Below are 16,419 nucleotides of genomic sequence, written 5' to 3' on the forward strand. Positions count from 1 at the left end.
TTTTGTTTTCTGATGTTGGTGTAGACAACATGAAGAAGTTGCATCCCTGAGAAAGAGAGGACCAGATGTGAATTTTGTAGGTTGGGGAGTTCTACGGTGCTCCAGGGGCCAAAACAGTCCAAATACTTTATTATAATTTGGACAGCCTGGCAGCTTGCTCAGAAGTTTCTGTCCCAAAGTGTCTGGTATTATCTAAATCATCTATATTCCTGCTCTGTTACCCCTGCTGCTTGCTTTTCTCCAGTACAGGCTTTCTCCAGGCTTTTCAGGTACATATGTGTCATGATTTAATCCCAGCCGGCAGCTAAGCACCACACAGCCACTCACTCACTCCACCCTGGTGGGATGCGGGAGAGAATTGGAAGGCTAAAAGTTAGAAATCCATGGGTTGAGATAAAGACAGTTTAATAGGTAAAGCAAAAGCCGCGCACGCAAGCAAAGCAAACCAAGGAATTCATTCACCACTTTCCATGGGCAGGCAAGTGCTCAGCCATCTCCAGGACAGCAGGGCTCCGTCATGCTTAACGGTGACTTGGGAAGACAAATGCCATCACTCCCAATGTCCCCCCTTCCTTCTTCCCCCAGCTCTATATGCTGAGCATGACATCATATGGTCTGGGATATCCCTTTGGTCAGTTGGGGTCAGCTGTCCCAGCTGTGTCCCTTCACAACTTCTTGTGCACCCCCAGTCTACTCGCTGGTGGGGTGGGGTGAGAAGCAGAAAAGGCCTTGACTCTGTGTAAGCACTGCTCAGCAGTAACTAAAACATCCCTGTGTTATCAACTCTGTTTCCAGCACAAATCCAAAACATAACCCCATACTAGCTATGCACACTAGCACAACGTGTGTGTGACAAGTTGGTAAGAAATAGCTTTCTCATAGCCAATTAATGGCTTTCTGTGAAGGATTATAAAATGCATCAATAACAAAAGGCCTTTTCAAGAGCAGACTGAAGACTCACTGGAAATACTGACAGGTAGGCAACATAAACCACGGAGCCAGAAGACAGCGAATCTGCACAAAGAACTAACATCCCTTAGCAAAGGGATTCTCAGCAACAATAATGGGAACTGAGCATCCAAATGCCTGACATTGCTGTGCAGATCTCAGTCACAGAAGATATACAAGCCCCTAGGGAATGTGAGATGACAGCTACGCAAGACAAGCACTGGCACTAAGGGATAACATTTCTCTTAATAAGACTGTAGCAGATTGTTTATCCTAAAGTGGGGCAGAAAGATTCCAGTTCTTGAAATGTCTGACCTTACATAGAAACTATATCACTTCTAGCTTTCTGTATTTCCATCACGCACAAATCACCAATACCAGATATTTCAAAAGAGGTGCTGTCATCAGTTTCTCTGTATGCATTGAATTAGAACTTATAGGTACATGTGCAAAACTGAAGTATATGTACAGGTACAGGAAGGATGCAACCTGCCTTTGCCTTTTGTGGTTCTCCATTTTGGAGCTACGCATATATATAAAGCAGCTAATATTTTAGATGAAAACGTAGTCTCTGTTGCAAATTTGGCTTTTACATCCTATTGAATAATTATGTTCCATATAAAAACATTTGCAAATTTGTTACTGGTTACAAAGGCTATGTTGTTACATGCTTGAGAACGATTCCAATTAAATCTTTCAGAGCCCCAACTCTGCAGTGCAGAGGAAGTGATCTGACTTCGGGTAAGAATGTAGGAACTGTCTTTGTGCAATGCAATGCAGCATCACAGGCTATATCTTGCACAGAAACTTAAATTCCATTCAAACTAGCAGATGAAAACTGATTACATTTTAAACCAGCAGTGGGCTGAGAACACTGACTGCAAAGACAGATGCCATCGCTTGAGTAAGTTCAGATTGGTTGCTTTATGTATAAAAACATTTTACACATGGCATAATTAAAGTGCAATAATCTAAGGAGATGGGAACTATATTTAAAATGGGGCAGGTTCTCAGCTGGGTAACTCAGCAGGGTTTTCTCTGACATTACAGATTGGTTAAGAGACAGAATCTCTACATCTAGTGAGTGGAAGGTGTGTGTTAGAAATCCTCTAGATAAAATTGTTAAAAAAATGTAAAGATGATTTACATTTCTCCATACTGCTAAATCAAACTGAGGAAATTTATAAAAAAAATAAACAGTGGGGAGGAAAGGTATTTTTTAAAGTCAGTTTCTAGTTACTTTCAGTTTCTCTGAAAACTTGAACAAAGAGCAACAAGCTCTTGGACTTAAAGAGCAAATAAAAGGGAAATGCTTGTATCCAAACTATAAAGAAGTCCCTCATTTCACCTAAAATAAACTAATTAAACAACAAAAAACATGCTTTCTAACAGTTTTTCCCATTAAGAAGTTGTTATGATTTCAAAAAATCTGTATTTTGATCATTTTAAGATAGTATTCCTTGAAACCTCAAGGAGGGAAAATTTTCATGTATTGTAACAGAAGAACTTAAAAAAGCAATAACTAAAAAAGAGGTATGATGTGATACATTCAATATAAGGCCGATTCCTGTTTTTACTGGCTGCAATAGCATTGCACTTGGTAGTAAAGACAGAAGGGGATTCTTGCCATCGTGTCAGTCCTATAAATAGCACTACTTGATTTAATCTGAACCCTTCCAGATTCATGTGATTCATGGTGTGGTGAACTGTTTTTTTAATTAATTCTAGTGGATTGCTTTTTTAAAATTCTCTGACTCTTCCACACTATCCTAAAGAGAAATAACACACCACCCCCCCCCGAATATCCTTTCACTTGATACTGTGGCATATGATATAAAGTATATAAAAGAGGGTTGTTATTAAAGAATCTCAGTTTTGCCTCCAGTCAGAAACCAGTAAACAAATACTTTAGTTCATGGGACACTGTGGAATCCTAGATGTTTTTAATTTATACACAGTGTTCATAAAGCAGTCAAATTTCAAGTCACTAAAAATCATTTCTGGATCTGTTCCTTTGAGTTATGGCATTGACACCTAGATGAACAGGAACAGAGTTGGCTTCCGGTGTGTAGTAAAACCACTGAAAAACAATGCTGCCGTGAGAGAAATGGTTTCCTGGGTAGAATTTAGTTGGTTTTCCTTCTACAGTCTTCTAAAGGCTTCAGAAAGTATAGTCTTCTAAAGCAGAGCATTTGCACCACACAAAAAGTCACTACATTTACAACTTGTTTCACAGAATTTCTCTTTATAACCAGCAGGCTTTGGAAGTTAAATGATTTCAAGCGGTTTTGTGTAAAGTAGTTATTAGCATACTGACCGTGCTTTTAATATGATCCCTTCAATGTACACAGTAAATAAACATGTCTTAAACTATTCTAAATATCTCTAAATAATATCTATATATTTTTTGTATGCGTAGCTACTAAACCCCTTCAAATACATTTTTGCATTATGTTGAATGGATTGATCATAAAGAAATATTTTGACATGGAAAAATAGGCTACAATAGAACAATTATCATAACTCTAGCTAAAGTTCATATTTTTTTAGACTAGATTCTTTTCCCTCTTGCTCCTTTCAGAAATACTCATTTTAAAAAATTGGTTTCCTTTGGTTTGTTTGTTATTTTATTCCTAATGCTTCTCATCTGCCATCTAGTAAAGGTCATAGAAATATTAATGTACTTCCAAAGCAAGAGGACCAAAAAGCTTTGCTTTCAACATAGCTTAGAGTATGGGGATGCAAATTGCAAAAAATCAGTGGCCTGTATCTTCTCACAGAATTATTTAGTAATGAATATACCAAGTGAAAGAGAAGTGTCTGTTGGGTAAACAATACACATAAACAACTTCATGGTAGGAAAATAATATGATATAAGAGGCTGAGGTGATCCTAGCCTGAAATCTTGAAAATGACTGGAGAAAATAAGGTACTTACAGAGGAGAGAGAAACCAAAAGCATATAATAACTGGAAACTTTGTTTTATTTCGTTGTAGATGGAAGCATTTTTTATTTAATAAAGTACAATTAAAAATAGAAAAACATCATGGCCAAGTAGAGAATTTGTGTTGTTTTCAGAAATTACTTGAGAGATAAAGCATGATTTGCTTGGAGAAGTTTGGCAGAGCAGAGGAGAAAACAAAGTTAAAGTGGTGTATTCCCCTCCACTGGTGGCTAAAAGCTCCTTGTTTCGGGTCTCAGCATCTCTCAGCCACTGCTGTCTTTCTGTCCCCCCAGCAATGCAGGACTCAAGAGGCTTGGCTTACACTTTAGAATGGAACTCTGTGTTTTCCCCAGTGTGCAGGAATACAAAGCAGCCCTGCAAAGTGTGTATTGAGCGATATCAGAGGGGATTGCTCCCAAAATACTGACCTATCTTGTGCTGAGGCAGGACAGCTGCTTATCATCTCATCCATGGTCCATTTGTACTTAGAAAATGTAGTTGCTGGCTTTCTAGTAAGGACACCCCTTCCTTTGCAAATACCGTTGTGTGACATTTAATGACAGTAAGAAGTCAAGACTGCACTTCACATCTTCTCTGAAAAACAGCAGCTCTGAGATCAGCCTGAGGAAATGTGTCTCAATAAAGGCTGAGAAGGAAAATAACCGCCCAAATCATCCCCTTGTTTACTAAATTTTACTCTCGTTGGGGGTTTCTCAGAGAAACAGGAATCAGACCTAAGTGTAGTTGCTTATGGGACCAGACAATGTTGTTGCTGCTGTTGTGTGCTTATTACTTAGTCTAGTAATGAGCATATGTAGTAAGTATATGACATATATATATATATGTAGGCCCTAAAAGTCAAGGGCTTTTATGCACCCACATTCCACGGACTGATAGTTTCATTTGCCTGCATGTGCAACTTTGGAGCATCACTAACTCAGCACCGTAAGTGGTGCTCCTTTTACCATGGCTTATACTGCAAGCCTCTGGCAGTGTCCTATATGTTGCCATTAAAAAGATAATAATAAGGTTCCATCTTTAGATAAAAGGCACTGCATCACTCCTTGTTGTCACTCTCCATGAAACAAATCTGTATGTGTAAATTATATGTACACTCATTAGTATAGGATTTTGCCATGAATTTCTTTAGCATTATCACAATTGGTATACAAAATGAAATTTCCAGGATTTCCTAATAAAGATTGTTGTGGTTTAATCCCAGCCAGCAACTAAGTCCCACGCAGCCACTCACTCACTCCTCCCTGGTGGGATGGGAGAGAATTGGAAGAGTAAAAGTCAGAAAACTCATGGGTTGAGATAAAGACAGTTTAATAGGTAAAGCAAAAGCCACGCACACAAGCAAAGCAAGCCAAGGAATTCATTCACCGCTTCCCATGGGCAGGCAGGTGCTCAGCCATCTCCAGGACAGCAGGGCTCTGTCACGTGCAACAGTGACTTGGGAAGACAAACGCCATCACTCCCAATGTCCCCCCTTCCTTCTTCCCCCAGCTCTATATGCTGAGCATGACATCATATGGTCTGGGATATCCCTTTGGTCAGTTGGGGTCAGCTGTCCCGGCTGTGTCCCCTCCCAACTTCTTGTGCTCCCCCAGCCTACTCGCTGGTGGGGTGGGGTGAGAAGCAGAAAAGGCCTTGACTCTGTGTAAGCACTGCTCAGCAGTAACTAAAACATCCCTGTGTTATCAACACTGTTTCCAGCACAAATCCAGAACATAGCCCCATACTAGCTACTATGAGGAAGATTAACACTACCCCAGTCAAAACCAATACAAGATCTAAACCAGACAAGTAGCGTCATGAAGGAATTCAATGGAACTATTCATGTGAATAAAATTAAATTTGTGCAGCTTCTCTCATCTTTGCTGTGGCCCTTTGATTCAAGACATTATCCCTATATCACAAAGGACTTATAAAACTGAGCACGAGCACATTGCTGGCTCTCAATTTTAGAACAGCATACACCTTGCTGAATCCTGTGGTGTAAACCTTCTTGTCTGTGTCAATGACCACTAAAAAACCTATAGGCCACTTGCTCAACACCACTTAAACTACTTAATTGTTTCATTGCTGACAGGAAGTCTAACAATACGCAAATATTGCAGTTATTCAGTAAAGCAAGGATGTATCTATTAAAACCAGACATTTCCTTCAACAAGAACCTTTGAGTATTCAGTGAGTCCATTACTTTTAGTTTAAAAAAATAATTCTTAGACTTCCTCCTTAAAAGCTGAACTGAGCTTCTTACAGGTTCTCTCGGCTTTTTGAAGAAAGAATGTCCAATATATTCTGTGCAGGCTAAAACTCTCAGCTGATAAAATTACTTGCAGCTTTCTATCATGTTCAGTTCACCAGTGACTGCCAGTCAATTCAGCATAAAAAGCCTGCCCAAGATTGGAAAGAAGTCCAATCCAGTTAACCAGGCACAGACCTGAAAGTTAGGGCTTTCCAGTTTACCTACATCATGCTCTCAGTTGTCTTAATCTTCATTTCCTCCACACACACGCTCTTTCAGTATGGAGATAAGAATACTTGCTCTGTAAGGAAGCAAGAAAATCAAGGACGAAAAGAGAGAGGTAAAACCTAAGTGTTCTTACTATTATTCTGTATTGAAATGAAAATGCAAGCTAAATAATTTTCCTGCAGGCTCTGCATTGCTCTTACTATTTCTCTGTTTGTCTAATTCGAGTCCTAACCTGAAGAGTTGTTAGTGTGAAATCTCACAGAACTTCCTAGCCTCATTTCCATATTTTTTTGCTGACAGCCTTGCATGGGACAATTAAATAATTTGGGTAAGCAGTCACCCCAATCAAAATATTTTCCAGTTAATTAGCAGATCAGATATCAGTGAAAAAAGCATATAATTGTATTAGCCACCATCAGTTTGACACAGTAAATATGCTAGTATGTACACATCTCAAATAATGACACAGTCAGCAGGCTGTAAATCAAACTAATTTACACTTAAAATAATTAGAGAATAAAGGAGAAATGACTGGAATGACTGAAGATTTTGTAGAAGGCAAGCCACATCACAAATATAAGTGATTAAAAAGAAAAGTCTTAATGACAGCCTTGATAAAGCTGTCTAAATGCAAGGTAACTCAAACCATTTACCTTATCAGTAAACTGGACAAGCTCCAAGAAAAAAAAAAAAAATAAAAAAATGCAAAAGAGTCCTCATGTAAATGCAACTTTATAATGGCTAAAGATTAGGTGCATGATGGGCTATAAATGCCTAAAGCAGAAGTCAGGTGGGATTTAACTATTCAAATCAAAAACTGAGATTACTTCTCCCACAATATACATCAAGCTGCACAACTGCCAGTGCATCCTGCAGTTGACCCTTTGGCCTGAAAGTTCCCTAGACACTGAGGTTTTGTCCACCCTGGTGAATTAAAACACATCAAGGGCTACTTGATGTCACTTGGGTCAAGGAACAGCCAATATCTATACTGTTAACTCGACGAAACTCCAGAACAAGGATGCCACCAGTAAGAAGAATTGGTAACTCCTGCCAATTTCCGAATTTATGTCTGAGATGTTTTTGGGTGGGTGGAGAAGAATGCTGTTCAGCATGAACCAAAAATATGCCAGACACCATGCTAAAAATCCGATAGTATAGCTAGTCCAGTTGTACAGCCAGGAACAGTCCCCCATGATGTTTAATTTGCTCACATAGACACAGCTGCAGAAATTTGCTTCAGAGCTTGCACAGAATTACCTGACACAGTGCATACATAAGCCAGATCGAGTTCCAGAAACCAACAGTAACAATAAAGAAGCAGTTTCCCCAAGCAGCCTGTCCCCTGGGAATTAGGATGTGTCCTTGGGAAGAAGAGATATGGGTAGGATTCACCACTGCAATGGGAATAAAATGGACATAGGCTTCAGAAAAGAATCATGGAGTCATAGAAAAATGTAGTTTGGAGTGGAGCTCTGGAGGTCTTCTATATAAACCCCCTGTTCAAAATGAGGCCAAGAGTGAAGGCAAAGCATGTTGCTCAGGGCCTTGCCCAGATGGATTATGAAAAATCTCCAAGAATAGAGACTCCTCAACCTCTCTGGGCAACATGTTGCCATACTTCCCAATTCTGCCTATGAGCACCTTTTTCTTGTATTCTCTTTGTTATGGTTTGTGATCATTGCTTCATGCCACTTGGCATTGCACCTCACAGAAACATCTGGCTTTGTCTCTCCTGTAACCTTTCTTTGGTTAGTTGAAGACTGCAGTTACACCTTCCCATCTGACTCCTTTTCTTCAGGCTAAAGTAATCCAGTTCCCTAGTCCTTAGATGATGTGCTGCAGCCCCACAACCATCTCTGTGGCCCTCCTCTGGACACTCCGATTTGTCAGGAGTAACCTCCCCTACCTCCAGGCAGCTTATGGTTTATCCGGCCTTGTTGAATCCTTTAAGCCAGGAGACTACTGAACTTCTATACCACATAAAGAAGATGTGGGAAAGAGGGAAGAAAGAAGGGAAAGTAGTTTCCCCAAGTTGTTTTTGATTAGAAAGTCTCTTGTAGACTTTTTTTTATTGTAAAGGCTATATTCCTCAGTATACAGACACAGTAAATATGCTAGTATATGTGTGTGTGTGTGTCTGTATCTATGTGTGTGTGTTTATATATATGGATACATATGTGTGTATCCATCTCCCATTCTCTGGGTTAAAGTGGCTACACACCAAGTGTTTCACGCAGTCCAGCTGCAGGTTTCCATCTGCACCTGCAGTTCCTGCTTCTCCTTAGGCACTCTTTCCCACATTCCCTTTGTCTAAATTAGGGATGTGGTTTCCCCTATGAGATGGGGATACCTCAAAATTTGACCCTGCTCTACCTTTAAGGCACTTTTTCTGTTTTGGCTCCAGGTGACTGCTCTTTATAAGAAAATTTACTTACATATTCATTTTTGCACTGCCCTGGGAGCAATATGTTACCTTGCAACCCTAAAGCCCCCTCGTGAGAGGCAGTTCTGTAGCATGGATGCTATTTTTCAGCCCAGGACAGGGTATCAATTGACTTGCAACAACTAACCTGCTTCCACACACCACTCACTGGCAGTGTGCTATGAATTTCTTTTATATCAGCTACTCCCCACTCTAATTTACCTTTCAAGTGGACTATTGAAATGCAGTGCTACAGTCCAGCCATATTAAAAATTAAAAAAAAAAAAAAAAAAAAAAAAGAAGAAAAAACAACCCACCACCACAATTCTGGAGTACTGAATAGCAGAGAAAAAGAATCTGACAGAGACAGGCTCCCATCATATTTGTAAAACTTTCCCAGGAAGGAAATCCTGTCAACTTTCAAAATTTCCTCATCTATCCAGACATTTCAGTTAGAGCTGTGTTTTTGTGTATAATAAATTGCTTCGAGTTGGCTGAAAATCATTTTTTAGCTCTTATCTCTGTGATCGGTTACCTCTGCTGTTCTTTAATGGCCTTCACCTCATTATGCAACTAGTCATTAAAGCTTAGTATCCAGTACAATGGTAGCTTATGTAAAGTGATCTATGAGAGCTTTATATAGGCTTACCAGCCGCAGCCTTAATTTTACTCATTCGTCTTAATTTTTTGTAATCATTTTTTGTAAAAAGGGTATAATGTCAGGCATGCTTCCCTGCTACTGACAGATCCAATCTAGCAGATAATTACCATAAGGAAATTGATGCTTTAGTGTGCAGGGGAGAATTTAATTTACTCAGACATCCTACAGTACAATGCATTCCAAAAGATATGAGGATTTAAGTTTTTAAGAAATTAAATTTCACTATTTAACATGATTACTTATGTTGAACATCATTAACTAGCTTTTTTTTTAACTGTTTGATATAATTACAAGAACAGTTATTTGGTCTAAAATCCAAAGTCGTCTTTAAATAAGGGTTAAGGATCCATGAAGTACAAAAAGAAGGTTGCATTCTTTCTCTCCCTCTCTCCAACACCAGCCTTCCAGCAACAGCATTAAAAAATCTATAGACATTAACTGAGCCAATGCATGAACTATAGAGCTTTTTCCAATGATGTTTTAATAGATCCTTTGTTATCAGCCCATTCCACCTCAACTCCATCGGTCAGGAAAGCCTTTTTAGTCCTATTCACAAATACAAATTGCTTATAATGCTTCAAAAAATGATAGAACCATGAAGGAGTTCCTGAGATCCCAATTAAGCAAGGTGATTAACTTATGTTTAATTTTAGGCATTTGATTACCTCAAGAGAAATCCATGGGATTTAGAATTAGATTATTTTAATTAATCTCTGTAAAACTGTTTACTCTCAATGAGAAAGCATTCTTTCTAACCTACAGCATGTATACCTTGCAAGCAGAACACACAGACCACAACCAGGAAGGTCCAAAAGGCTGGGTCTTTTGAAAAAAATTTTAAATCATGAAAAGCCCTCCTCTATGAAGTTTGGAGGCTTTGCTTTGATCACTGAACTTTCTTACTAAGAATACTTCAACCAGAGAGTTAGAGCAATGGAATTTTGTAAATCTGCTCTTTTTTCTTCTTTGTTTGTTTGAAGTTCTGCTAAGTATTTTAAGACAACTTTCCCTTCTTTCCATTTGTCATGAGGTTGTACAGTCAGAGAACAAAAAATGCAAAACTGTCAAGAGTGTATGACAAGTATCTGTGAGTTGCAGGATCTATCAACAGAATCTGAATAGCATCTGCAGCTACCTCATCCTTGTAACTGTTGCACAAACAGAGCTAATGCTGATTTAAAGTATTCTCTTAGGACACATTTTTCATTCTGGATTAAAGTGCCCTCTCCAAGGATAGGAAGCCCCTATCACATGACACTCTAGAAATTATGCTGGTCAGAACCTTGACTGACACCCCATTAGGAGCACAGTCAGGACAGGGAGGGTCTTCACTTTAGTCTGGAACTGGAGAAGGCCCATGGGCTCCCGACCACCCACAGTCTGACGAGCATTTTAAGATGGTACAGAGGATTCTGATCAGACAGCATTTTCTTCTATTCTTTATTATTTAAATAAAATACATTAAAAACAAAGAAAGGATTTTTTCAGTAGGGATAGAATAAAGCCAACTGTTGGTGCCTCGGATAATCTCCTCAAAAATAGCTTCTCTTCTGTCTTTTCTTAGAACAGCTTTGTCAAAGGCACACTTTTCATATTTGCAGAAGAGAAGCTAAGAAACTGTAAACAGGAGAAGGGAATTATATGACTCAATATTATTTCTAAAATAAAAGGTAAAACCATGCCATTTTTAGTTGCAGCCATAGATACATGATGTAAAATGGAAAGAGCATAATGTCAGCAATGACATCAGCGCTTACTTCGAAGTAGTTGTTAGAACTGCACTTGTAAGAATGCCCCAAAATGCAGAAAAGGGCCAGTCAATAACAGCGGAAGCACGGAGGATATGACAATGTGCTCTTACACAGTCTGAAGGGACTGCGTGTCACTGGAGTCAACATCTCTCCCAGGTCACAGCTTACCTGGGGGCGGATGGCTAACAGGGATGGAGGAAGCGAGAGGGAGCATCACTGGCTATTAGCAGACATTGCCTGCTGCGGTTCTCTACTCAGGTTATTTCTATTCCAAGTGAGTAGATCCACTGGTAAATATTTTCTCCTCAGTTTTTAACCACAATCAAGTTTCTACAAGCAAAATTCTTCTACAGAATTTCTTAGGAAATCAAAACAATCAGAAAAGCAATAGTTTAAAAGGAATTACTTCTGAAGCTTGCCAAAAGTCCACCAGCTTACATAAAGATCCCTTGCTCTGAGAAGAGATCCGGCCTGGTAGATATTTGTCTGAACACTGAGCTTGGCTTGTCTGTGCTTCAGAAAGGGGAGCCTTGGCAGATGAGGAGATGAGCAGTTGAAGAAGGTACATTTATCACCTGTGCAAACACACCAAGGCCTCTCTCCCACAAGTGTTTGCAGTCTTTAAGAAATCCCAGTCCTAAAACTTTCAAAATAAGTAGGGAAAAACCTGTGAATTTCAATGGCTCCTTAATCAGTGTCCCTAACTGTACTTTCTGAATCGTTTTCTACCTTAGACAGTGTGGATAGGAACTTGGCTAGTGCATGACGTCCTAGCTGTGCATTTGCCCAGCAGTGCTTCACCTGCTCTCAAACATGTGATTCTCTGTAGGCACCTTACAAACTTACATACACAGTACCTGTATGGACCACAGTGCACACTTATACGTACTTATACACATTTTTACTTTCTATATATGTATAAACATATATAGAATATATATATGTATAAACATATATAGAAAAGTATACACTTTATACACTATTTATATAAAAAGTATATAAACACACACTTCTGCTGTTTACTAAGGCATGCACAGACATATGGTTCTGTCAAGTCCAACCCAGCAGTCTTCTAACCTAGGAAATATTCTGTTCTTTTACAAGACTATTTTTACAATGACTTTTTTTTCATCTTACACCATTGCCAGAGCTGTGAAAAAGCAGTAAGATTTTTTAATTCTGTTCTGGAGTTTTTATGACACAGAAAAAGTGTGTTTTCCTTTCCCATTACACTCAGAAGACAGTCTTACCTCACATTTTCAAAAAGTTGTAGCTTCACGCAGAGGCCAGGCATGGAAATTTTTAACCTGAAGGGTTTGAGCAAGTGGGTGACTGAGAACAGTGAGTTAGAGTGGAAATTATTACACAACATTAACAGAGACATGTAGGGAGATACTGGTTCTGGAATAGACTGGTTTATTAATGAGAATATGTAACAGGTTATGCTGTACCCTTTAAGCATCTAACAAAACCCCTAACTTCCACTGAAAGATAATCAGAGACCATTTTTTAACCTGGTGGGTGCCTTTGTCTTCTTTCTTCCTTTTTTTTTTTTTTTTTTTTTTTTTTTTGGCTAAAAGAGTGAGCAGTTTGATGTTGCATTTTTTAGTCAGAGAAAGAAAGAAAGATGACATTCCCTACACCTGTGCAGAGCCAGGACCAGACTCTCAGAGTTTCCCTGAGAGAATCGAGTCTCACCTCTCTGCCTGAGGTCTTTGGGCTCCTGGTGTTCAGAAGACATTGGGATATTGTTCACAAAACAGTCCATCAAAGTAAAAACCCATGGTCCAGGATACTCTGGCTAGAGCCGTGTGAGGCAGAGCCTGTCACTGCACACTGCGGCAGCCAGGGGCACGAGAGAGGACTGGTTTGGGTGGAATATGGATTTGATAGGCAGATAGGCAGATTTGGAAACTATGAGAAAGAGAGTTGCCTCTTGGTCAGGGGAGAAGGGCAGTCAGCTTCTCATCATGCTTCTTTATAAGGAGACAGGAAATATGCTGGCTCTGGGATAAGCTCCCTCCCTCGGTGGAAATGGCAGGCCTCCCTCCAGCCTGTCTGCTATGCTGCAGCCATAAATCTCACCCTGCAGGACCCTGGCTCCTGGGGAGGTGTTGGGACAAGTGCAGAGCCATGACATTGACAGTTCACTGTCACCACTTCCAGGACAGTACACAACCAAGGCATTGCAAGACCACTTGGGGTCTCCTGCTGCCGGGGGAGGGGTGGCCATTTTGCAGCAGTTACAAACCCTTTGCTGATATTCATCCCTCAGGGGTGTCCCTGTAAAATGATGTCAGGGCCCAGAGGGCTGTAATGGGTCATAGTGGCACTGAGCAGCTTCATCTGGGGCCTTCACCCACCTCTATGCCCACAGGCTGGGGTTCCATTGCAGCGAGCTCAGGCCTGTGGGGCCTGGCCTTCCTCTGCACCAGGTCCCCGCAGGGCTGCCCCTCAGAAGTCTGTGCCCAGCAGTGTCGAGCACAGCTGCCACCAAGCCCTGGGTGGTCTTGTCCTCCACAGCTGCACAAAGCTGAGGCACCATTTGGGGGGCAGCAGGTGAGTCCCTGACATTGTGGTGGCACTGGAAAGCAGAGGGTGGAAGGCTTCATCCCAAACAGCACAAATCTTCAAGCTGTTCAAAGGTATGTGCTTCATATTGTTTTTTAAAATATGGGTCTGTGAAAAGGTTGCTTAAAAGTTAATATTAAGTTAGTTTTTAAAAAAAAAAAAAAAACAAAACCCTATAACAGATTTTTCCTTAAGACTTTCTCTGAGTTAAATTCATTTCAATTCTGGTTTTCTTGTCATTAAGTAAATGAGTTTGTGGCCTTTGATTTAATAATTATGTTTTATTATAGCTGAGGCTGTCTAGTATAATAGAGGATGGGTTGGGGTTTTTTTCTTCAGCTGTGAACCCTGTGTTTTTCCTGGAGCCTTCCACAGCAGTCCTGCCAGGGAAGCACAGGGCAGTGCCGCCATTTTCCAAAGACGCGGCAGTCCCTGTCCCCCATTCTATGAATTATTATGTGTGCTTACTTTCATCATGAGGCTTCTGTTAATTGCAATAATGTTTCTCATTCCAGTAAATATGTACATAAGCAGGCCTAGCAAATGGCTAGATAATCCCTTTTTCTGATATTTTGACTTTGCTGGAGAGGAAGAGGTGCGGGAGAGGGGAGGCCCCAGCGAGGCTGCAGGGTTGCCTGAGGGAAGGGAGCTTTCCCAAATACTGGGGAAGCTCGATGTTGGGACCCATTGCTGCTCTTCTCCATGACATTATCAGCACAGCCAGGCTGACAAGCCTTCCCGTGCCATACAGTTGCTCCAGGAAAAACGCCCGGAGCAGAAAATTCAGCTGTGCACCATATTTGACATAGCCTTCATGTCTGTATCATAATTGCTTGTCTGCAAATTCGCTACTCAAGGAAGGAGCAGTAAGGGAAGATCAGGGTTTGAGGAAGGACAGGAAATAAGCACACTGATGACGTGGGAAAGATTGCAACCAAAGCGGCGAACTCTGACAGCTTTGAGAAAGAGGGAGATGCGGCTGGAAAATACAATGACTGGAGGAAGAAGTGGAGATGAGGATAAAATGGCTGGTGACACCAGGGGAATGGTAAAGGGAAGGGGTGTAGAAGTGCATGTGAGTTAAAGGGCAGAGCACAAATATCTATTTGTCAAAGAAGAGAAGTGAGTGTTGTGTAAACAGGTAGGAAAGGATACGTGTATGGGGGTATTAAGTAAAAGTTTCTTTCTACTAAGGGCAAAGCCAAAATTCCCATGGCTTTATAAATAAATGGTCTTGGGTTTGCAGAAAAAATAAGAAAAGCTATGGAGAAACTTTGTTACTACTGAATTCATTGATAACCATTGAGTGCAGAGTTGGGTAAATACTAACCACCTGAAAATCCCGTGTACATTATCTAGAGACAACTCTATTGAAAAATTTAAGACTCCCTTTCCCCCCCGACTCCCCAAACCAAAACAGGAAAAAAAACCCAAACCCAACCTTACTAAGCTGTCTGACATGTCATGAAGATAAACACAGGAACTGGTTTGGGGGTTTGTTTTGTTTTCTACTTTGGAAATTAGCCTCAAGACGTGGAGGAAAGAATATCATAAATCTAGGAACTAAAACTGGAAGAGAAGGTTCTTCTTCTGTCCCAGTAACCACCATACTGTTTGGTATGAACATCTATAGTAACTTGCATGCTTACTGTTCTGAACACCGCCAGCTGATATGAGCAGTGGGTTATCTGATTACCACCTTGCTATTTTTAAGTATTCTTTTTCATGAATCAAAACAAAGGCTATTAGGGACAGAGCAGTCTTTTCTTCCAGGCACTGCACTGTAGTTAGGAGCTAGAAAAAGAAATGTTCAGATAAACTGTATGACTAATACTTGGATGTAAAGTAGACTTACATTGTTGTGGCCTAAAGCCTTACCTCTTCTTGTTCCAAAGACCTGGCTTTTAAATGACGATAAAAAAGCCTTCTCAAGAGATATCTGTCCTTATTTAGCTTTTTTATGTCCAGTTAAATATTCTGATTTATTTGTGTTAGAACATGATTTAATTGTGATGTGGCCAATCAGCAGAAAGGCTGCTGCTGACTTCAGCGGGCTTGGAACAGGCCCATTAGCTGGCAGGTGGATCAGGTACTCGAACCATGTCTGCACTGATATATACCTGCCAAAGGTATAGTATCACACTATGATACCAACTGATAAAGAAGAGTGCCCAGCTAGTTTCTCACAAAAGTTACAGAATTCAGTCAGTGAAATCCCTGGAGCAATCAGTCTGCTGGAAGCTGTACAAGTGCTGTGGTTTGATACTGAGTGGGTAAAAAAGAATCAAACTAGTGGATTGATAGCTAGGTGCTAGAGAGAAGATAGATAACTGCTTAGGATGGCTCTTCCATGGAAAACTCAGTTATCTTTACAGTAATCCATCTTTGTAGCCATATAAAGGAAAAGATTAAAAAAAAGTACTAAAATTCTTGCTTTTTACTTCTCCTACTACTTCCCTTTTATATGGGAATTCACTCGCACTTACATTCACTTGCTTCCTCTTCTATAAGCAATTTGATATCCCAGTGATCTGTTCTTAGATGTCTTATTTTCAAAGAAATTTCCTGCCAGAAATTGAAATTAATCATTATAGTCTTCAGTTTGCAGGTACCTAAATGCACACAGAGAAGTTTCTT

The sequence above is a fragment of the Strix uralensis genome, chromosome 1 (assembly GCF_047716275.1).
Source record: "Strix uralensis isolate ZFMK-TIS-50842 chromosome 1, bStrUra1, whole genome shotgun sequence".
NCBI lineage: Eukaryota > Metazoa > Chordata > Aves > Strigiformes > Strigidae > Strix > Strix uralensis.